Here is a 22777-nt window from a genome sequence, read left to right as displayed (position 1 = left end):
CTGCAGCTGGTGAAGGACAGGAGGAGGGTTGAAGACTACCTGCATCAGAGCATGCCATACCTGAAGGACGCTCAGGCCACCTTGCAAGAGATGGCCATCAGGTTCATCGGTGAGCCACAGCCCCCGGGGTCCCTCTTCTGGCAGCCTGGCCCCCATCCCCACCACTGTGCTGGCAGCGAGGGGCAGCTGGGGACATGCTGGGGAGCGGGAGGTCTGATAGAGCTCTCTGCTCAGGGCTTGCGGCGCGGCACTCCAGGAACCAAAGCAAGGAGAAGCTGAGTGAGATCTGCCACGGTGAGTATGGCCGGGGCTGGTGGGGCAGGGGACAGAGCCTGGGCAGGGTGCTGCCTTGCCTTGCCCTGCACCAGGAAAACGCTTCCAGGGCAGAGGAGCATCTCGGGAGCATCTGAGGCATTCCTGGCCAGCAGCTTCCAGCTCATCCATTGGTCCCACCTGCTCCTCCTGGCCAGGGAAAGAGACGGGTGGGGCTGGTATGGTCTGGAGGGGATGCCTGAGGGTCTCTGCAGATGGAGGGGGGGTTCATCTCGGCTCTGTTTCCTTTTGCCGCAGCCCTTCAGGCCGTGGAGGAAGACAGCGAACCCTCCATCTGCTCCCTGGCAGCTCAGACGATACTGATCCTGACATCTCCAAGGGCACAGCACTCATCAGTGTGGTCCCTGCGGGTGCTGTGCTGCTGGCCCTGCTGAACCAGGCAGAGGTGCATCTCTCCTGGGGAAGAATGGATGTATTTGATTAAAGCTACTACAACAAGCTCAGTCTCGTGGTGTCCTTCCTTCAGACGGGGAGCACCCCCAGCGTGCCGAGCAGACAGTGTCATTCCTGGCCTCTACTGCCAGGAGGGAGGACGTCAAATCCCGAGCATTAGAAAGCTCCTCACCACCCTTGGCCAGCAGCTCCCTGCTCTGGGGCCAAGCCCAGGCTGTCACCTCGGGGTCCTGGAGGAACCTCTGCTGTGCCAGGGCTGGGCTGGAGGTCCCCTCTCCCAGCATGCCCTGGGGTGAGGGACTACCTCTTCCAGACCAAAGCTCTGAAGAGGAAAAGTTTGGACCGTAGGGATATTCCTGGTGGGTCATTCCCACACTGCCCGTCATCCAACTCTGCCTCCCTGGGATCAGAAGGCAGACGATGTGAGGGCTCCTACCATTCCCTTTGGCCAAAAAACCAGCCACCCTACTCAGGCCTTTGTCAACCTGTCCATTGGACTTGAGTAACAATCAACGTGAGCAACTTCACCATCAGATGTCATGAAGCCAAAACCACCGTGAGGGACTCTGTCATCTTTTCAAGCAGCGTAAGCTGTCACCAGAAGGCAGCTGATATACTTGAGGTGTCTTGGACATGTGACTCATCCCAACAAAACACAGCAAGAAGCTCCATGAGAGTCAGTGAGCAGAGGGCACCTATGACCTGGAGAACTTTGTGAGCCAGTGGAAAAGGAGAACCACATCCGCCTCTCCGTCTTCCCCTTCTCCTGTTTGGGTTGCTTCAGAGTAGCACAAGCTGTCAAAAGACCAGCCAGAAATGTGAGAATAGGAGGTCCCGCTTAGGAGTATGGAGCCAATGGCTCCCATGTTAATGAAAGGGGTTATCATTGTGGTCATGATGTGCTCCACAGCTGACAGCTCATGAGAACTGCAGCTCTCCTCACAGCTGAACCATCGAGATGGGCTCTCCCGTTGAGTTTCTCCAGTGAGCACTAGCTGAGGAGCACATGCTGTTGACACCCTGACCCCGTGCAAAGCCCACGTGGCTTCTCTACATACACAGCCAGGCATGAACAGCAGAAGAACCTGAAGTGCCTGAGGAAGCCAGCTTCAGAAAGTTAGTCTCACCTCTACAGATCAGGTCACAGCTTAAAGGCGTGACAAAAATTGTGTCAACCAGCCCCTTCACTGGAGAGAATCTGCCTGTGGTCACGTCCCCTCACAGGGAACACATCCAAGCAGCACTCCCTTCTCCCATCATTAGAAGGGCAGCATCATTATGGAAGAAACGCTGTGTGCTGGTTTGAGAGAGAGAGATCAGAAAAGCAGATGTAGCACATCTCTCATGGTCTGTCTCATACTTAGTTTCATTGCCCTTTGTCCGTCGTTCTTGAAAAACATTTTCATTGTCTTCCGTAGAATAGTCCTGTGCGAACTCAACTCCGCTTTGATCCATGTTAAGGCGTGTTTTCCCAGAAACTCTTCTTCACCGCGCTCTGCTTCATCTTGGTCTTCTTCTGGAACTGGATTCTCTTGATCACATTGAAATCTCCTCCTCTTGGTTATGCTGCCTGGCTAACTTTTCTTTAACACCTCTACAAAGAGCTATCAGGAAAAGGGATGAGATGACACAGACAGTTCTTCCTTCAAAATCCAGCGTCCCTGTCTCACTTGATTTACATGGGAAATGACCAAAGGAGCGGAAGTCCCCTTGAGTCTCTCCCCATGTACATCCAGAGAAAGAACTGCAAGCTAATGGTGTCCATTTGCTCTTAGATTTTAAAAAGCCAACTCCGCTATTTTGTTCACAAAGCAGCCTGCTTCCTGAGTTTCGGAGCACAAGTTCTTAAATAGGAAGCATTGCTACGAAGCTGAGTTAGGAGGTAAAGTTGCTCACCGCCTTATTACATACACAAATGCTTTCTGAGTCAGCTAACATTGTTTAAAACAAACTTCATGGTTTTACCTTCCACCGTTCATTGTCTTGGTGGAAAATAGCAGACAGGAGGAGGGAGGAAGGGAGCTGGGGAGGGGGCCCAGCCGCCCTGTGCAGCTCCAGGAGGGCCGAGAGGTGTAACACGGCCGCCCCTGCACCACGGCCCTGGGTGAGGGGAGCGTGGCCCCTGCTGCACACAGCCCTATGGGGGTGGGGCGGCCTCTGCTGCACGCGTCCCCGTGAGGAGAGTTTGGGGCCTGGCTGGGGACCTGTGGGTCTGTAGGGGAGAGGGAACCTGGGACCTGGGCAGGCCAGGGGGGACTGAGGGGGTCTGGGGGGGCTCTGGGCTGCCTGGGGGGAACCGAGGGTGTTGGGGGCCTGGGGGGAAATCAGGGGGTCAAAGGCGGCCTGGGGGGACTGAGGAGGTCAGGGGTGTCAGGGGGCCGACCGGGGCGGGGTGTGGGGAGTCTGGGGGGAACTAAGGGCATCAGAGGGTCTGGGAGTAGCTGAGGAGGATAAGGATGTCTGGGGGAGCTGATGGGGTCTGGGGTAGAACTGAGGGGTTCAGGGCTGTTTTGGGGTGACCCCCTGCTCTTCCCCTTCCAGATTTCTCCAGCTGCCTCGGCAAGACCAGGACAAGGGGCTGTCACTTGGGCTGAAGGCACCGGCCTCATGGGGAGTCGGGCACAGGGTGGGGGGCACCCCCTTTCCCCCACCCCCTGCCCATGGCACTAGGCCTTCCTCGAGGCACTGCCCAGCCCCCTCCCCCTGCGGCCCCTCCCCAGCCGATGTGCAGTTGAAGAGGTCCTTGTGCTGCTGGACACCACCCACCTGGTGCTCTGCAGGACAATGCCAGGCTGCTGGTGGAGGTGGGTCCCACCAGCACCCGCTTCATTGGAGGAGAGTGGGGAGTGAATCCCTGGGAGGGTGAGGGGCACAGACAGCCCAGATCCCCTGGAGGGTAAGTTTCCCTCAGGGTTGGAAACATCCTTGCAGCTCTTCAGTCACCCTCAGACAGGCATGCCGCAGCAGCACCATCCCCTGGGGTTGCAGCCCTTTTACACAGAGGGGCCATCGCCATCAGCCTCACTGCCCCCACCCCCCCCGGGGGCTCCTCCAGCCCCAGCCCACAGCTGCAGCCATGGCCCCTGACACCCACTGCGTAACCTGCTCCCCTGGACTCTCTGGCAGCCACTCACCAAGTACAAAGGACTACAAACACAGCCATGAGTGCAAAGGAGACAGCAAGTGTTTATTCGTTAACGTGTGCAAGTCCCAGGAGTGAGTCTGCTCTGGGGCTCGGTGCCTGTACGCTCACCCTTCCCCGGGACAACTCGGCAGTCATTAGTGGAGCAGCAGATACAGAGAATGAAAATACAGCAATGGGGAGCAGGACAGAGGAACAGAAAGAGAAAAATAAAATTAGGGAGAAGGACTGAGGAGCAGAGAAAGGTACAGGGAAAAGGACAGTGAGATGGATAAATCAATAGAAAAGGGATAAGGAGCCCTGCAGGGACACGGCAGAAGAAAAACAGGGTCAGGGAGCAGGACAGATGGAAAGAGAGAGAAACTGAATGAGAGGAATAAGGAAGGAGGGAGGGAGGGAGGGAGGGAGAGAAAAAGATAGGGAACAAGCCAGAAGGATTGAGGGGAAAAAAGAGGGAGACAGACCAAGACAAAGAGATGAAGAAAGAAAAAGCAGCACTGGGCTGCAGGATGAGAAAAAAGGCCAGGGAGCAGGACAGAGGGGAATAACGGGACAGAGAGCTGGGCAGGGGGATATAGGGAGAAACAATGGGACAGGCAGTGGTATGGAGATACACAGACAAAAAAGTTAGGGGCAGGATGGAGGACAGGGAGAATAAGAGAAAAGGGACAGGAAGCGGGGCAGAGATGGGGAAAGAAACATTAGAGACGGAGAGAGGAGGAGAGTGACAGGCTCTTTCTTTTATTTTCTTTCTCCATCCTTTTGTTTTCTTTCTCCAACAGGCTGCTGCTGTTCAGTTGCTTTCAGAAGTCTTCAAGCACAGCCGGGGCTGATGGTGGCAGTTCTGACGTCACTGATTGCTGAGCAGGTGACGGGGCAGGAGCAGGCACGTGGCTCCTGCAGCTCCTTGTGTCCTTACTAACTGCAGTTTTCACACTTTTTCAGAGAAGAGGCAGTTAGCTCCTAGTTTATAGTAGTGACTGTTTTGCAGATCTCTTGCTTCTCTTCCCTGTGTCCTGCTCTCAGCCCCTGCCTCCCCCTTTCCCTCTCCCCTTCCTTCTTCCTCTCATCCTTTTCCCTCTGTCCCACTCCCTCGCCCTGCCTGTATCCGTCCGTCCCTCTCTCCTTCCTCCTGCCGTCCTCTGCTTGCTCTGTCCCTCTGTCCCACTGCTCATCACCATGTTCCTGGCCGCCCCTTCCCCTCCATCCCCTTCTCCCTGTCCCTGTGCCCGTTCCTCACCAGGGGTTTCCTTTATCCACTCCTGCCCAGCTCCCCTTGGTTCCTGCCATCCCTCTGTCCTGCTCCTGTCCCTCTGTCCATCTCCCGTCCTCTGTCCGTCTCCCGTCCCTCTCCGGGCACCCCATCGCCCTGCCCCACCCCTCTCTGCCGCTCTGTCCCTCTCTCCTCCTCCTCCCTGCTCCACCAGGGCTCCAGGGCCTGGGCAGCCCCGGGGAGGCGGCCATGGGGCCTGCGGGGGGTGGGGCCCAGCCGGGGGACGGTGTCCCCGCAGGGTCAGACAGCAGGAAGGAGCGCCCCGCGGCATGCCGGGAGTTGTAGTCCTGGGGCACGGGGCTGCCGGGTGGCCATGTTGGTCTCGGGAGGCGCAGTCCCTGCTCCAGCCGCGGCCCGGCTGAGGTGAGGGCCGGGGCCACCCGTGGTTGGTGGGGGAAGCTCCAAACCACCCGGTGCGATGGGGTCCCGGTCAGCTGGAGCCAGGCCCAGCTGGGGCAGTGACCCGAGAGCTGGGGAGGGGAAGGAGACACAGACAGACCCCCCCCAAGCACAGGCACTGGGCACCCCGACTCCCAGAGCCCCCCCCAGCCACCCCAGCACTTTTAGTTACTACGATAATAGGAGTAGTGTGTTTTGCTGTTAACTCTCACAGGGCTTTCACTACAACTACCCTGTTCAGGGGCTGGAAATACTCAGCTGCCTTGGAAAATCGCCAGCCAGGTTGTTATTGTTCAAGCCTTGTTTCCCTTGCTAGAAAACACTTCCTTGTTAAATACGTCCTTGCATCGGCAAGATCCAGGCAGTCGGGATTGTCTCCTGTCGGGAGCAGCCTGAGGAATCCAGGCTGCTGCCGTTCAGTGGCAGAGCTGAACACTTCTCCCCGCAAGTGCTCGGACAGTGGTTTCGCAGGTGCAGTCAGCACGACTGGGAGCTTGCTGTCCGTGCTGTGCCGCTGCTTTGGCAGCCGCCTCGGGGTAGGAGGGGACACATGTTCTGGCTTCCCAGCTGGAGCCTGGCAAGTTCACCGGGTGAGGTATGGACCGCAACGTGTGATGCGAACCCGGTGTCCTTCAGGAGTGTAAAACAGAGTGTAGTATTTTCTGGGGATTTTTTGTTTTTTTTTGTTAGATCTCTGGGATTCATGTGACCCCTAATAGCCAGTTGGTGGGATTTAAGCATACATTTAAAGTTAAGCACGTGCTAGCTGCTGCCCCGAGGTGTAGCTGGGATCCACTTGTGAGCTCCTGTTCCCACCACACTGGAGAAAGCAAAGCTTTTTTTATTTGGTGATGAAAACAAGTCGGGGAGTTGCACTGAAGTGCAGCACCGTTTTTAACCTCAGGTCTACAGGGGCACAGGTCTTACCGCATAACGCATCCTTCCCCAGGCTTTCAAAAAACAGAAAGGATACATCAACCCGACCCCACAAACATATCCTGCGCTTCTTTTATCTTACCTGGAACGTCAGGACATGACCCTGCTGGGCCACCTCTGCCTCTCTGCGTGGAACCAAGGTGGTGTCTGTATGTTCCAGGATAAGGACTTAGCTTTTTTTTTTTTTTTTTTTAAGTGACTTTCGAGGCATCCTGAGGCTGGCTGTGTTAAGTTGGTTTACTGCACAGTTGGTCGAATGGAGGAAAACAGTAAGCTCCGCTATTGCCTTTGGCGTTTTCTCGTTACTGTGTAGCTCATTTAAGTTATCTTCTGTTGTGGTTTAATTTCAGTCGGCAACTAAGCACCACGCAGTCGCTCGCTCACTCCCCCCCACCTGGTGGGATGGGGGAGAGAACTGGAAGAGCACAAGTTAGAAAAACTCATGGGTTGAGATAAAAACAGTTTAATAATTGAAATAAAATTATAATAATAATATGATAATAATAATAATAATAATACACAAAACAAGTGATGCACAGTACAATTGCTCACCACCCGCCGACCGATGCCCAGACAGTCCCCGAGCAGCGGCCCCCCCGGCCAGCTTTTCCCCTGTTTATGTACTGAGCATGACGTCACATGGTATGGAATGTCCCTTTGGCCAGTTTGGCTGTGCCCCCTCCCAGCTTCTTGTGCACCTTCAGCCTTCTCAGTCAGTAGAGCATGGGAAGCTGAAAAGTCCTTGGCTAGTGTAAGCATTACCTAGCAACAACTAAAACATCGGTGCGTTATCAACTTTGTTCTCATCCTAAATCCAAAACACTGTACCAGCTACTAGAAAAGAAATTAACTCTATCCCTGCCGAAACCAGGACAATATCCACCCCTTATTCTATACCATCTGCGTCATGCTCAAGTCTCATGTTTTCCAGTACATTTTCATTAATCACCACCCCCCCTTTTTTTTTTTAATATATATATATATACACATACACACAGATATCATTCCCTTCGTCTGTGGGCCATCCCTCTAAAATGTTCGGTGAGTTCATTTAGTCCATGACTTCAGGCTCCATCTGTCATAATAATCTTTCAGGGCAGGAAAAAATGGAGATGGTATGTGGTGTTGGATTGTTTCATGTTGAAGTCAGTTCTGGTACCATCATCACTGTGCTTTGCTTGGTTTCACTGAAGTTATTCTTCATTAGTCTGGGTGATTCTTATTGTAATAACATTAGTATGGCATATAATATTATTAGTATTATTAGTATATCTGTGTATTATTAGTATAACTATTATAACTATAATTAGTACTTAACATCACATAATTCAGATCATTGGCTATTCTCACCCAAAATCAAATCCCCTTGAGGTACACATCGGACTTCCCCATCCTTCCGCATTATCCACCAAGTGCACCCAGGTCCTTGAGCAAAAGCAATCCCATGGATGGGTCTGCCTCTGCCTGAGGCAGGAATAACCCAGACTGTCTTCCCCAGCATATTTTTAATGTGCACTACAGGGACTTTATTCCCATCTACAGTACGTAAAAGTTCTGACTGGGCAGGGCCTGCTCGATTGGCAGATCCCCTAGTGTTGACTAACCAGGTGGCCTTTGCTAAATGCGTATCCCAATGTTTGAACGTCCCGCCACCCATTGCTCTCAGCGTAGTCTTTAACAGTCCATTGTATCGTTCAATTTTCCCAGAGGCTGGTGCAGGACAGGGGATGTGATACACCCACTCAATGCCGTGCTCTTTGGCCCAGGTGTCTATGAGGTTGTTTCGGAAATGAGTCCCATTGTCTGACTCAATTCTTTCTGGGGTGCCATGTCGCCATAGGACTTGCTTTTCAAGGCCCAGGATAGTGTTCCGGGCGGTGGCATGGGGCACGGGATATGTTTCCAGCCATCCGGTGGTTGCCTCCACCATTGTAAGCACGTGGCGCTTGCCTTGGCGGGTTTGTGGGAGTGTGATATAATCGATCTGCCAGGCCTCCCCATATTTATATTTCAACCATCGTCCTCCATACCAAAAAGGCTTTAACCGCTTGGCTTGTTTGATTGCAGCGCATGTTTCGCATTCATGGATAACCTGGGCTATAGTGTCCATGGTCAAGTCCACCCCTCGATCACGAGCCCATCTGTATGTTGCATCTCTTCCTTGGTGGCCTGAGGTGTCATGGGCCCACCGAGCTAGAAATAATTCACCCTTATGTTGCCAGTCCAGATCCACCTGAGCCACTTCAATCTTAGCAGCCTGATCCACCTGCTGGTTATTTTGATGTTCTTCAGTGGCCCGACTCTTGGGTACGTGAGCATCTACGTGACGGACTTTTACAACCAGGTTCTCCACCCGGGCAGCAATATCTTGCCACAATGCGGCAGCCCAGATGGGTTTGCCTCTGCGCTGCCAGTTGCTCTGCTTCCATTGCTGCAACCACCCCCACAGGGCATTTGCCACCATCCATGAGTCAGTAGAGAGATAGAGCACTGGCCACTTTTCTCGGTCAGCAATGTCTAAAGCCAGCTGGATGGCCTTTACTTCTGCAAATTGGCTCGATTCACCTTCTCCTTCAGCAGTTTCTACAACTTGTCGCATAGGACTCCATACAGTAGCTTTCCACCTCCGATGCTTTCCCACAAGACGACAGGACCCATCAGTGAACAGGGCATATTGCTTCTCATTTTCTGGTAGTTCATTATACATTGGGGCCTCCTCAGCACGCGTTACCTCCTCCTCTGGCAATATTCCAAAATCTTTGCCCTCTGGCCAATCCATGATCACTTCCAGGATTCCTGGGCGACTGGGGTTTCCTATTCGAGCCCGTTGTGTGATCAGTGCGACCCACTTACTCCATGTAGCATCAGTTGCATGATGTGTACAGGGGACCCTCCCTCTGAACATCCAGCCTAGCACCGGCAGTCGGGGTGCCAGGAGGAGCTGTGCTTCAGTGCCGATCACTTCTGAAGCAGCTCGAACCCCTTCATATGCTGCTAATATCTCTTTTTCAGTTGGAGTATAGCGGGCCTCGGATCCTCTGTATCCCCGACTCCAAAACCCTAGGGGTCGACCTCGAGTCTCCCCTGGTGCTTTCTGCCAGAGGCTCCAGGTAGGGCCATTCTCCCCGGCTGCGGTATAGAGCACATTTTTTACCTCTTGCCCTGCCCGGACTGGCCGCAGGGCTACTGCATGAACTATCTCCCGTTTAATTTGTCCAAAAGCTTGTCGTTGCTCAGGGCCCCATTTGAAATCGTTCTTCTTCCGGGTCACTTGATAGAGAGGGTTTACAATCAGACTCTAATGAAGGAGGAAACATTATAGAAGAAGGTAGTGACACTGCCATTCTGTATTTCCTCCGTAAAAAAACTCTCAGAAAAGTTACTGCAATTGCTAGTTGTCTCCACGAAATGGTCTCCGTGGTACAGTAACGGCTTCATTGCGAAGTTTACATACCACACTAACGTCAAGGTCAATGTTCTAAAAACAAACCTCACAAGCGAGACATTACTATTCACTGCAGACCACAGCAAACTGCAAAACCCAACACCAATCTTTAACATGTACAGCAGGAAAAAGAGCGCGATGCAGATTATACAAATCAATATCGAGAACAGAGAAACCAACATTGTGACCCACAACTACTAAGAGATATAAGTTCTTTAATACACTCCGGTTAACCTGTTATTATCTCAAACCCTTCGAGCCCCACGTTGGGCGCCAAAAAGGACTGTCGTGGTTTAACTTCAGTCGGCAACTAAGCACCACGCAGCCGCTCGCTCACTCCCCCCCACCCGGTGGGATGGGGGAGAGAATTGGAAGAGCACAAGTTAGAAAAACTCGTGGGTTGAGATAAAAACAGTTTAATAATTGAAATAAAATGATAATAATAATAATATGATAATAATAATAATAATACACAAAGCAAGTGATGCACAGTACAATTGCTCACCACCCGCCGACCGATGCCCAGACAGTCCCCGAGCAGTGGCCCCCCCCGGCCAGCTTTCCCCAGTTTATGTACTGAGCATGACGTCACATGGTATGGAATGTCCCTTTGGCCAGTTTGGCTGTGCCCCCTCCCAGCTTCTTGTGCACCTTCAGCCTTCTCAGTCGCTAGAACATGGGAAACTGAAAAGTCCTTGGCTAGTGTAAGCATTACCTAGCAACAACTAAAACATCGGTGCGTTATCAACTTTCTTCTCATCCTAAATCCAAAACACTGTACCAGCTACTAGAAAAGAAATTAACTCTATCCCTGCCGAAACCAGGACAGCAGGGCACATGAAATCCGCCGAAAAAATCCAAATTACAATCTGACGCGTAGCTTCTGATTTTATCCCATACTGGGACACAGTGTTTTTTGCTTGCTGTAGGATTTTCCAATCGTGAGGCGCCCACTTATTGCCGTTATTCTCTTGCAACACAGGAAAAGCACTCGCCCCCAAGCTGGATGCCGCTTGCCACTGCCCGTCCAGCATAGCGTCTCTAGCCACTTCGCTCCAGCGCCTGGGCTGAACCGTCGCTGGTGGCCCAGGGAGGCAAGGGGGTAGGGATCCCCCTGACGCCCCGGACAGGTGTTCTATTCCTCCCCTCTGGGCTGTAATTGCTAAGTCCTGTAACTGTTGCACCACCTTCTTCAGGAGCTCATTAGTCTCAGCCATACTCTGTGCTTTGCTGTCACCCTGTGGCGGAGTAGACGCACCTGAAGAGACTTCTAGAGGCGGGGCTGTTGGCCAGGGAGGGGTTAACGGAACTAGCCGCTTCTCCTCCCCGGGTCGTTGTTTTTCCGCGACCGTCTCAGGTGAAAGAGGGGCCCCGTTACCGCTAGTTTCTGCATCTTTGCAGTCCGTAAGCGGAGGGTAGGTCTCATGCGGTTCAGAAGCGCCATCGCGCCCTAGAACGCTATACTTGACTTCCAAGGCAGTTTTTTTGGGGGTGCCCGACATACCTCGGACCGCAGACAGCCCAAAGAACCGAGACAGTCCAGATGCTGTATTCTTTGGCTTATCAGGCAAGGGTTCTGGGGCTAGCATTTGAGCGGCTGCACAAGCCACCTCTCTTTCAGCTTTCATGGCTTTTAAAGTCTCTAACACAGATCTCCACAGTTCCTGTACTGCTTTAATCTCCTTCTTTGACTTTTCGTCCCCCGTGATAGTCTGCTCCCCCATAGTATCGCCAAGCTCTCGCCACTCAAGGTCGGAAAAAGTAGTTTGATTGTCTTTAAAATGTCCCCAACGTTGTCCTAATTTAATCAACGTATATAGTTGCTTTACCGTTGTCTCAATCCCTCTCTTTGAGAGGATGCTTGCGAGCAACGCCGCTGCCGCCTCTATTTCCATGATAGCGGTCGCTCACTGGGAGGCAGTTGGCCAGACTACTCCGTTATCTTATCCCCCTCCGATCATCGGGATAGTACAACTCCCAGCCACTATTCTCCCGCTCCCCTTCTTGCTCTTTCCGCAGTCTCGAAGAGGCGCGCCGAACCATCCTCTGCTACCAGATGTCAGAGTTTCCCCTTGTTCAGTGTCGACGACGGAGCGGGAGTTGCGATTCCGGAGTAATGACGGATCCCAATATGAGTATGGTCATCCTCCTTTATCCATGCATATAGCAGGGTTTATATAGTTATCTACTATAGGCACGCGCTTCATAACAACCTATGGTTGGTTAATTACAGCTGTACACGCGCTCAATTATAAGCTATGATTGGGTTAAAGTTACTGTCCACGCGCTTATTGCTTCTACTCGATTGGCGGTTGGCAGCAGGACATGTTAGCCGCTGACTTCACCTCCTTCTAGGTACAGTTTCGTTACAGTTGTTTACCCGGCCCCATTGTTCTTTGTTCTGTCCGGGGAAGTCCCGGTGGTCATCCTGCTGTGTCAGCATGTCTTAGTTACTTTTTGATACATGGGTTGCTCAGCGATACCAGATCGTGGCCTTGCTGAATCAGCCATTCCTCCACACACCCTGTGCCCATCCCCCTGCTGCTGCCCATCAAGGTAAGGGGGGGGCCTTAGGCGGGGCCCCACCACCCCGGGGGAGGTGTCCCCAGCGATGTCACCTCACTGTCACCCTGTCCTCAAGCTGGTGGCCTGCTCCGTGGGGTACAACCACCTGGGGACAGCGGATGACCAGGGGCGAGTCTCCATGCAAGGGAGGAACCGCTACGGGCAGCGGGGGACTGGGGACCGGCTGGACCGTGTGGAGGTCCCACAGGTGACAGGCCACGCCCTGCCTGTCCCTGTCCCCGTCACTGTCCTGTCACTGTCCCCACAGGTGTCCTGTCCCCACCACTGTCCCCGCAGGTGCCGTGTCCCCATCCCTGTCCCTGTGACTGTCCCCACAGGTGCCCTGTCCCCGTCCCTGTCCCCAGTGTCACCCAGGCAGGTGCCCTGTGGCCATCCCTGTCCCCATCCCTGTCCCTGCTGGTGTCCTGTCCCTATCCTGTCCCCGCTGTTGTCCCCACAGTTGCCTTGTCCCCAGTGGGGCCCTGGCCCCACCCCTGTCCCCCCTCGTCCCCGTCCCCAGTGTCCCCCCAGCGTTGTTTTGATTTTCTTTACAGCCAAAAGCACCACACGGAGCAGGAGATGTGTCCCCAGTAGCTGGCACATAGTCGTTTCAGTTCACATACACGCGGGATAGAGAGTGAGATTACGCAGAGAGATCGTTAAGAAAAGATTTAATCAAGATGAGTATTGATCAGGCGATCGATGGGTCTCCTGCCGTTGCCTGGATGTTTCGTCCAGCCGCGAGGCGAGGGCAGCTAGTTCAGCATTTTTCTGCTGCAGCCTCTCTGCCTCCTTGCACGCTTCTGGAGAGCCTGCCTTTGTCAGGAGGCAGCTCTCCCTCCCAGGGGCGCTCTGTTGCCTCTCCAGGTCTTCTAGAACACGCTGCAGGCGGGTGTTCTGCTGCAGGAGCCGGCTGCGTTTGCTGCCGAGCAGCACCAAGTCTTCCCCCTCTGGCACCTGGAGCTGAGCATCTGCCACAGCCTTGCGTGTTGTTTGCTGCCCAGCCCTGGGGCTTTCAGGCGGTCTTTCCTGTCGTGCCGCCAGGGCCTGGGGCCGTTTCTGCCAGAGGAGCAGGAGCTCTGCGTCTCCTGATGGCCCTGGTGCCCAGGAGGGCCTTGGGGCTGGGCCGTGCTGGGGGATGATTTTCTCCTCCATAAAATTCCAGCTTTTAATACAATCCCACACAAGTTTCGGATCGTGTTCATATGAGGCCACCTCATTCGGCTTGCAAGGGGTTGTTTGGGGGTTTTTCTCCCTCCTCATGCTTCACCAGCGACCATATGATTTACCACAGCAGTAGGGCACTATGGAAACGAGCTGCGAAGCAACTCTGACAATCTAGGGTGCCCACATCCTCCAGGTTAGCATCTTTAGCAGTGACCCCACCGTCGAGCTCAGCCCACGCTCGCTCTTGCCAGCACAGCCGCCAGCTCCGGGAGAGAGCACGGCAGGAGCTGCCCAGGGATGCCCCTTATGACCGCACGGCCCTGGGACACCCTTTGTGACACAGGGCCATGCGGGGCCATGCGGCGACGGGGCTGGCACCGCCCGGCACCTCCTGCAGCTGTGGTCGTGGGGCCCCCCAGGCCAGGACATACCTTCTAAGGCCATGAAGCCCCACCCCTCCTTTGTGTGGCCAGGGCCAGGACATACCTTCTAAGGCCATGAGGCCCCACCCCTCCTTTGTGTGGCCAGGGCCAGGACACGTGTATAAGGCCATACTCGCTCACCCCGGCTGATTGCAGATGCTGTCTCCGCCTCTGCATGGTCAAGGGAGGCAGCAGCTGCTGAGAGGGAGTGACGCGCAACGTCGGTGGCTGTTGGTGGCGGCGTTTGGTTGCCATCCTTGCAGCCATGAGCCAGGACGGTGTGGGACGGGTGCCCGTGGCGTGCAGCCGCCCCTCGCCCTGCCGGGGCCTGGCGCAGAAGAACGAGCACAAGCGGCAGCTGGAGAGGCTGCGGGCTGAGCTGGAGGCTGAGCGACTCCGCTCCCAAGAGCTGTGCCGCCGCTTCGCTGCTGAAACTCGGGAGTTGAAGGAGGCAGCAGAGCGGGAGCGGCGGCTCCTGGCTGAACGGCTACACTCCAAATGGGAGCAGCAGCAGGCACGGGAGCTCCAGCGGCTGTGGGAGCTGAACCAGCGGCAGCGGGCAGTGGAGATCCGCCAGCTGCTGCGCTCAAAGGAGGCTGAGCTGTGCGAGGTGCAGGGGGTGCTGCAGCGGCAGCGCGACGACACCGTCCGTCAGGCACGGGACCTGCAGCAGCAGCTGGCCAAGGAGCTGGTGAGAGGAGCCTGGAGCAGCAGCGAGGCCCGCGGTAAGCTCCAGGACGTCCTCAGCAAGCTGCGCTGGGAGACCAGTGGCGAGCAGGCTGCTCGCATCCTTGTCCTCCAAGACAAACTGCTGCTGCAGAGGAGACTCTTCCTAAAGTACATCTTGGAGCAGTTGGAGGGTGAGCAGCCTGCTTCCTGCAAGGAAGCCAGGGCCAAGGCTACGGCCTGGCACCGCCTGCAGACCCTCCAGGGCACCGGGACCATCGGGCCCTGCTCTTCAGAGAGCCTCATGGCATCTTCCTCCCACAATGGAGAAGGGCAGCCAAAAACCTGCGAGAGCTTAAAAGCTCATCTCCAGGAGGAAGGGAACAGCGTGGAGGTTTTGCTCGAGGCTGTGGGGCAAGCCTTGGCGCCGCACTGCTTGGACTCCCTGCCGCAGGAAAGGACCAGCAGCAGGCGGTCTGTGGCAGAGGTGGGTGTTCAGACTCTAGGGCAGCAGGAGGACTGGCTGCCTGGTAGCAGTCACAGCAGGCTGCTGGAGCAGAACGCCCACCTCCAGAGTGCCCTGAAGGACCTCGAGAGGCAATGCAGTGTCCTTCAAGAGGAGAACTGTCTTCTGAGGAAGGCAAGCTCTCCTGAAGTGTGGGAGAGGCTCAAGCAGAAGACTGCTAAGCTGGGTCTCATTAGCAAGCAGCTGCAAGAAAGAGCCAGGCAACTGCAGACCGTCGATTGCCTGAGCAACACTCGAGTGCCACTGCCCACCCAAAGCTCCACTGAGGAACTGCGTATGACATCGCTTCCTCAGCAGAAGGCTGGAGAAATGGGGGAGCCTGCCGGAGCTTTGCTGGCACAGGACGAGCAGGATGACTTCTCACAGAGGGCAGCTGAGGAGCTTCAGGCCCAAGTGGCTGCACATGAAGAGGGCTCCTATTGTGTGAGCGCCCACTGCCGAACTTGTGAGGAGTTACAGGCGCAGCTTACGGAGATGACAAACGAAAACACCCGACTGGCTGAGGAAAACGCTCGCCTCCGTGGACAGATGGGTTTGACAGAAAGGGCGACTAAGGCATGTGGCAGAGGAGCAAGATTCTGCCATCCGAACAAACGCCTGTCTTCAAACCCAGCTGGAAGAGGCAGAGCGCAAAACGAAAGCCATGAGAGAAATGGCACGAGTCAACAGCCGGAGAAGGAACATGAGGAGACAAAGTTAGCGCTCCAGAGGAAAGATGAGGGAGTTGAGTGTTTGCAGGGGGCTCGGACAGAAGTACGCAGGGAACACGAAGAAACCCTGCAACTGTTTCGAGCCCAGGTGACTGAACTGAATGATGGGTTTCGGAAGCTAACTGAACGACGCCAGCAGCTCTTTCAGGAACTTGAACGGCTGGAAAGAGAAAGATCCAACCGTATCATTTCCAGGCCACACCAGGCTATGCTGGGAGCAGACAAGGAGCCCATCCTCCTGGAGGCTATGAGACAGCAACCGGCAGAGCTTCGAGCATTCATAGCTCGATACAGCTATGATCCTTTCGACGGTCCCAATGAGCAGCCTGAACTAGAGCTTCCTCTCATTGCTGGGCAATACGTTTACATCTTTGGAGACGTGGATGAAGACGGTTGGTATGTGGGAGAGCTGACCGACGGCACAAGAGGATTCGTCCCCTCTAATCTTGTTGAAGAAGTTTCAGGTGACGACCTGATGACACCAGAGTCTCCAGAGACAAGTGATTGGTAGCGGGACACAGATGATGTCTGTCCTGTCTTCTGCTATCTTCTTATTAAATATTTTCTTAACTACCTCTCTGTGTCATCTCACTCTCTACCCTGGGTGTACGTGAACTGAAAGGACTATGTGCCAGCTACTGGGGGGCTGGCGTGGGTGGAGTGGCTGCCAGCTATTGGAGCGAACCAGGGGGTGTACGCACCCCTGGCTTGTGGTGCCAGCCACTGGAGTGGGTCCCAGTGCGCCTGGTGAATGGGGGGTCTCAGTGCAGCTACTGGAGCGGGTGGGGGTCTCAGCCACCAGGCACTGGGGCGGGAACGGTGTGTGTCCCGAAAACCACTTACGGGGGGGGACCGGCATGAGTGAGGCAAGTGAGAGGCTCTGTAAGTGTCTGTATCTTCCCCAAACCTGGTGTGCACGGGGCATGCATGTGCATTCACCAGCAAACTTCAAGCTGGACCAGCTGGTGACTAGGGGGGCCTCGGGTCCCGGCTGGGGTCTCAGGCAGGCAGAGGGTCCGTGCTGGCACCTGGGGAGATGGGCGGGTGTGGGGTGCCCGCAGGACAAATGCGTGAGTGCTGCCTGTTTGCAGGCAGCACCAAGATGGACCAGCCAGCGAGTAGGGGACCGTGGGGTGGGTCAGAGGAATGAGATCTGGGCAGGGGTACCAGGGGGACAGAGGGGCCGTGCCAGTATGCGAGGGATCCATGACCATGCGTGTGCTTGTGAACACAGAGAGTGTCGTGTGTGTGCCTGCACTGGTGACCTCCTGTCTCTGCCAGCCCAAGAGGAGGAGGGGACGTGGCTGGCTGTGTGTTTCAGGTGAGTCCTAAGGAGTGGCTTGGAGCGGTGGCCAGTCTTGACATCCCTTAACACGTGGGTCTGTGGGTTGCATGGGGGGAGATGGATCCCACTTCATGCCGAGGGCTTCCAGCTGGGGATGAGATGCCTGCATTGCTTCGGCTGAATCCCTGCCTGGCACAGGCTCCAACCAACAGCTCTCTGTCACTGCTTGTGTGTCCTTTTTGTTACGGGTCAAGAATATCAGTGTCCAGAGGGAAACATTTACACCTCTCGTAGACATCCATGCTCCAGTAGGACAAACCATGCTTTTGGAATCGGCCTCGCTCCACTGTGCCTCTGAGAGCCTGCCCGGAGCTGTCAAACATCACAGATCGTCTCCCTTCTCTTATGTGGACTGAGGAGATGTTGCACGGCAGAAGCCGGCACCTCTTCAGACCCCCTGACGCTGCCCTGAGTGCCCGGCTGCCTCTGCCCTGGCCTCTCTCAGCCAGACCCTCGCTGTCTATTTGCTTGTTTCTCCACTTGTCTGTGTTATTGTTATTTCATTCTTGCTGTCAGGCTCCCTAGGGATGGGAATTTCAGCTACAGAGTCACACACTGATCTTGTTGGTCAATTCATGCGGGTGTGTGCATGGGAACAAGTGTCCCAGCTTTCCTCTCACCTGTGGGGCTGGTTTTCCCTTAATCAGATGCTATCGTTAGGACACTTGGCTATCTCCTTGGGGTGTCCTCCCAAGCTGTGAGCTGCCCTTCAGGATACAGACCTGTCCCATAGCTCCTTTGTGTTATCCGAAAGCCCCACAGAGAAACGCAAAGACTCTACGACTGCGGAAATGCTGTTGGGTTGGTGAAATGAGCCATGTGTGTCCTTGGCTAGAAGTGGGGTGCTGAGACCTTGAGAAAGGGTGAGACATTTAGCGGTCTGCACTGGAGCCCTCTGCTCTCAGCAGTGTCTGGTTGTTTCTCAGGGTAACACGAGAGTGTGATCACCCTCCAGCTCATGAATAACAAGCCCATGGCAGCTCAGAACAAGTCAGAGGGACAGACATTCTGCACTAAGCCACAGGCAATCCTCTTGCCTCACAGGACTCGCTCTGTTCTCCTCGAGTGCAGCAGAAATGCTGAGGGCTTCTGACATCCAAGAACAATCCCCAGGGGAGTTAGGGGGAGCTGCAAGAAGCCCCAAGCCTCTCAATCTGCCTTCTGGCATCTCAGTTCCTCAGCACTGGGAGTGCCGATGCTGACAGGCCCTTCTGCGTTAGGACCGGTTTCACCTGACAAAGTCAAACACCAGGACTGGCCCCTGCCCCCTCTGTTCCCATGAACCCACTGCTGCAGAGCAGGGCTGACTCCTCGGCAGCCAGCGGGCAGAGGCCCTGCTCCTCACAGCACATTCAGCCAGCACCCACCAGAGCTCCAGCCACGGAGCTGAGGAAGGTTTCCTGGAAAAGGAATGAGGGGCGGGGGGGGCGGGGGGTGTAGCAGGGTGAAGGTCTAGGAGAAAGGCTTTGATTTTCCTCAGAGAAGTCTCCCCTAACTCTTCATTGACTGTTCCTCTGAGAACAGGACCCCGTGCCCAGAAAGAGCAGATGTCCAACAGCAGCTCCATCACCCAGGTCCTCCTCCTGGCCTTCACTGGCAAGAGCTGCAGCTCTTGCACTTCTGTCTCTTCCGGGGCACCTTCCTGGCTGCCCTCCTGGGAAACGGCCTCATCATCACCGCTATAGCCTGTGACCACCGCCTCCACACCCCCCATGTACTTCTTCCTCCTCAACCTCTCCCTCCTTGACCTGGGCTCCATCTCCAACACTCTCCCCAAAGCCATGGCCAATTCCCTCTGGGACACCAGGGCCATCTCCTACGCAGGATGTGCTGCCCAGGTCTTTCTGTTTGCCGCCTTGGTTGGAGCAGAGTATTGTCTTCTGACTGTCATGGCCTACGACTGCTATGTGGCCATCTGCAAACCCCTGCACGATGGGACGCTGGTGGGCGGCAGAGCTTGTGCCCACACGGCAGCAGCTGCCTGGGGCAGTGGGTTTCTCAATGCTCTCTTGCACACTGCCAATACATTTTCCATACCCATCTGCAAGGGCAATGCTGTACATCAGTTCTTCTGTGAAATCCCCCAGGTCCTCAAGCTCTCCTGCTCAGACTCAGACCACCTCAGGGAAGCTGGGCTTCTTGTGGTTAGTGTCTGTCTAGCTTTGGGGTGTTTTGTTTTCACTGTGGCGTCCTACGTGCAGATCTTCAGGGCTGTGCTGAGGATCCCCTCTGAACAGGGATGACACAAAGCCTTTTCCATGTGCCTCCCTCACCTGGCCGTGGTCCCCCTGGTTGTCAGCACCGGCATGTTCACCTACCTGAAGCCCCCCTCCATCTCCTCCCCATCCCTGGATCTGGTGGTGGCTGGTCTGTACTTGGTGGTTCCTCCAGCAAACCCCCTCATCTACAGCATGAGGAACCAGGAGCTCGAAGATGCACTGAAGAAGCTGATTCAATCACTTGTCTTTCAGCAGCAATAAGCTGCCCCTGTCTCTTCACAAGTGATTTCCAATGTATCTGGGGAACCTCCTGTGCTTTGGGCATTTTATCTGCCCCGCCAACGAGGAGGCTGGGGTGCACAGAAAGCAGGGAGGGGACACAGTTGGGACAGCTGACCCCAGCTGACCAAAGGGATATTCCACACCACATGACGTCATGCTCAGCAATAAAACTGCGGGGGGAGGTTGGCAGGGGGGGCCACTGGCCGGGCATCGGTCAGTTGGTGGTGAGCAATGGTTTTCATTTGCATCACTTGTCTTTCCTGGGTTTTACTTCTCCCTCTTTGTTATTTTCCTTTTCATTACAGTTTTCATCATTATTATTGTTATTGTTATTATTATTGTTATTGTTATTATTGTTATTATAGTTCATTTCAATTATTAAACTTTTTATCTCATGAGTTTTCTCACTCTTACTCTTCCGATTCTCTCCCCCCATCCCGCTGGGGGGAGTGAGCGAGCGGCCGTGTGGTGCTCGGTTACCAGCTGGGGTTAAAGCACAACAGTCCTTTCTCCACCCCCTGTTCCATGCCGTTCAGGTCAGGCTCAGGTCCCACACTATCCAATACATCCCCATGAACCACCACTCCCCTTCCCATCCTTTGCTATAACACACAGGTACCATTCCCTCCGTCTATGGACCACCCCTGTAAAATGTCGATAAAATCTCCACAAAATGCCCAGTGAGGCCCTTGGGCCCGTGACTTTGGGCTCCATCTGTTATGGTGGTCGCTCGGGACAGGACGGGTGGTGTGTTGCGTGGAGTTACTGGGCACCAAAGCCAGCCCAGATGGGAACCAAGAGGTTCCCCTCCTTTCCAGGGTCCAAAGCGTCATTTGCAGCATCTAGCCCATCCTTTCAGTGCCCAAAGCCCCGGTTTTGGGGCCCAAATCCTCATTGTTCGGGTCCCAACCTGTCTTTTATGACCCACAGCCATTTCTAGGGCCCACAGTCTCACTTTGAGGGTCTAAACCCTCAAGGCGGAGCTGTCGCCTGGCAACCTCCGCCCAGAAGTCTATGGGGAGGCCGTGGACCCAGGACAGCCAATCGCATTTGAGGAGGCGGGGGCAAGGCACGTGCTTGAATGTAAGCAGACAGCCAATCAGATGAAACATCACCCCAGGGGAGGGCGGGCACTGGTGGGGGAGGAGTGACCCCTCGGGCAGCCAATAAGAGAGAGCATCACCTCAGGGGAGGGTGGGCCTGAAGCCGGGGCAGAGTGACAGCCCAGGTGGCCAACCAGATGTCATCACCTCAGGTGAGGGGCGGGCACCACAGCGCAGCAGCCTGACCACCTGGGGGCCAATCAGAGGCAGCATCACCGCAGGGCAGGAGACGGACAGCCCTCCTGACCTATGCCAGCAAAGACCCAGGTGAGAAGAAGGCGGGCTCTGCTGGCAGCCAGGCCGAGTTTCAACATGGGGCACGTGGGGCCTGCCCCGAGGCCGAGCAGCCCCTGGCCCAGGCTCGGGGCCCCTCTTCCCCCCTTCCACCCCTCCCCCCTCTCTCCCCTCCGCCCCCCCCCAGCCACCCCTGTGTACTGGAACCCCCTGTCTTCATGGGAGCCACCGGCTCCCAGGGAGTCAGTATCCCGTGGCCGTGCCACTAGGCGGCAGCCATGGGCCACGGGGCTTCTCGCCGCCATCGCTGCCAGCATCCAGCTGACGGTGGTGAGGACATGACGGTGAGGCCGCCGGGATGGCGGTGGGGTGGATGAGGAGGGGTGGGGGTGGTGCTTGCCGTGGGGCTGCCCGCCATCCCCTCACCCACATCCCCTCCCCGCAGCCCAACCCCACAGCAGCCTGAAGGGTGGTGAGGAGGGGAAGGACATGGCTGCCATCCAGCGTCTCCCCCCTGAGATGGTGAGTTGAGTAGGGGTGGATGGCGGGGCTGGGGTCTCCCCCTGAAAGCAGGGGGGGTCCCAGGGTTGATGCTCTCGCCCCCTCTCTCCCCACAGCTACTGCACATCGTCTCCTTCCTGACGCTGCCCGACCTGCTGAGACTGGGCCAGACCTGCCGCTGCCTCCACGAGGTGTGCGGCAGCGAGGCCGCCTGGCACCACCGCTGCACCCCTCTCCCTCCCTGCTGCCGCCAGCGCCTGGCCCTGCAAGAGGGCCGCCATCCTCAACTGCGAGTCTGCCCTTGCCAATGGGGGGAGAGGGTGGCACTTTGTCCCCCAGCTGGTGTCAATGTCCCTGCTTTCCCCCCTCCAGACACCAAGGGGCTGTACCTCCAGAGCCTGGGCCGCTGCCGGCAGCGAGCGCTGATGGCCTCCATCCTGTCTCCCCCCTCCCATGACTATCACAAGCTGGTGCCTGCCCAGCAGCACCTCTTCCTCCTGGATTATGGCGGGACCACCTTCTTCCTCCGTGACTCCAGCCGCCGCGCCTGCCACTGCCAGGCCCTCTCCTGCGGCGTCAAGGATGTACGCCGACCCTTTCCCCCATGGCACTGCCACGTGGGGTGACCATCCCCTCCTCCCCACAGGTGACAGCGGATGCCCGTGGGGAGCCCGCCCCCGTCTACACGCTGAGGGGGCAGGAGCAGTGTGACACCCTGGAGGTGTACAACCCCGCCGACACCCAGCCCGTCTTCCGCATCAGCTTCCCCCCTCCATCCGCTTCCGGTAGGTGGTCGTCACCGGGACGGAGACGACGTGGACCCTTCTGCTGCTCACGGGTTGGGGGACACACTGAGGGGATGGGGGGGGGCACCTTGGGTTGAGGAGGAAACTGGGGGGGGGAGGGGACACCCCAAATTCAGCCCCCTGACCCCCCATCTTTTAACAAGGGGGGGGCAGGTGTACAACCTGTGGCTGGGCGTGGCCCACTTGGCCCCACACCCCATTGGCCTCCGCCAGCCCATCCGCACCATGGTCACTGGCTACGGCGCCGTCGCCTTCCTCACGGTACGTCCCCCCCAAATCCCCTAAATTCACCCCCAAAACCCACCCCCTC

The 22777-nt window shown here is 55.8% G+C and overlaps 1 pseudogene; it reads left to right on the top strand.

Moving 5' to 3' along the window:
• The first annotated feature begins 18869 nt into the window (after window positions 1-18869).
• LOC143173329 (olfactory receptor 14A16-like) lies at window positions 18870-19827 on the top strand (annotated as a pseudogene).
• The last annotated feature ends 2950 nt before the right edge of the window (window positions 19828-22777 follow it).

This window comes from Aptenodytes patagonicus, unplaced genomic scaffold, assembly GCF_965638725.1.
Source record: "Aptenodytes patagonicus unplaced genomic scaffold, bAptPat1.pri.cur scaffold_64, whole genome shotgun sequence".
In the NCBI taxonomy this organism is placed as follows: Eukaryota; Metazoa; Chordata; class Aves; order Sphenisciformes; family Spheniscidae; genus Aptenodytes; species Aptenodytes patagonicus.
This window is presented reverse-complemented; position numbering and strand designations above follow the sequence as displayed.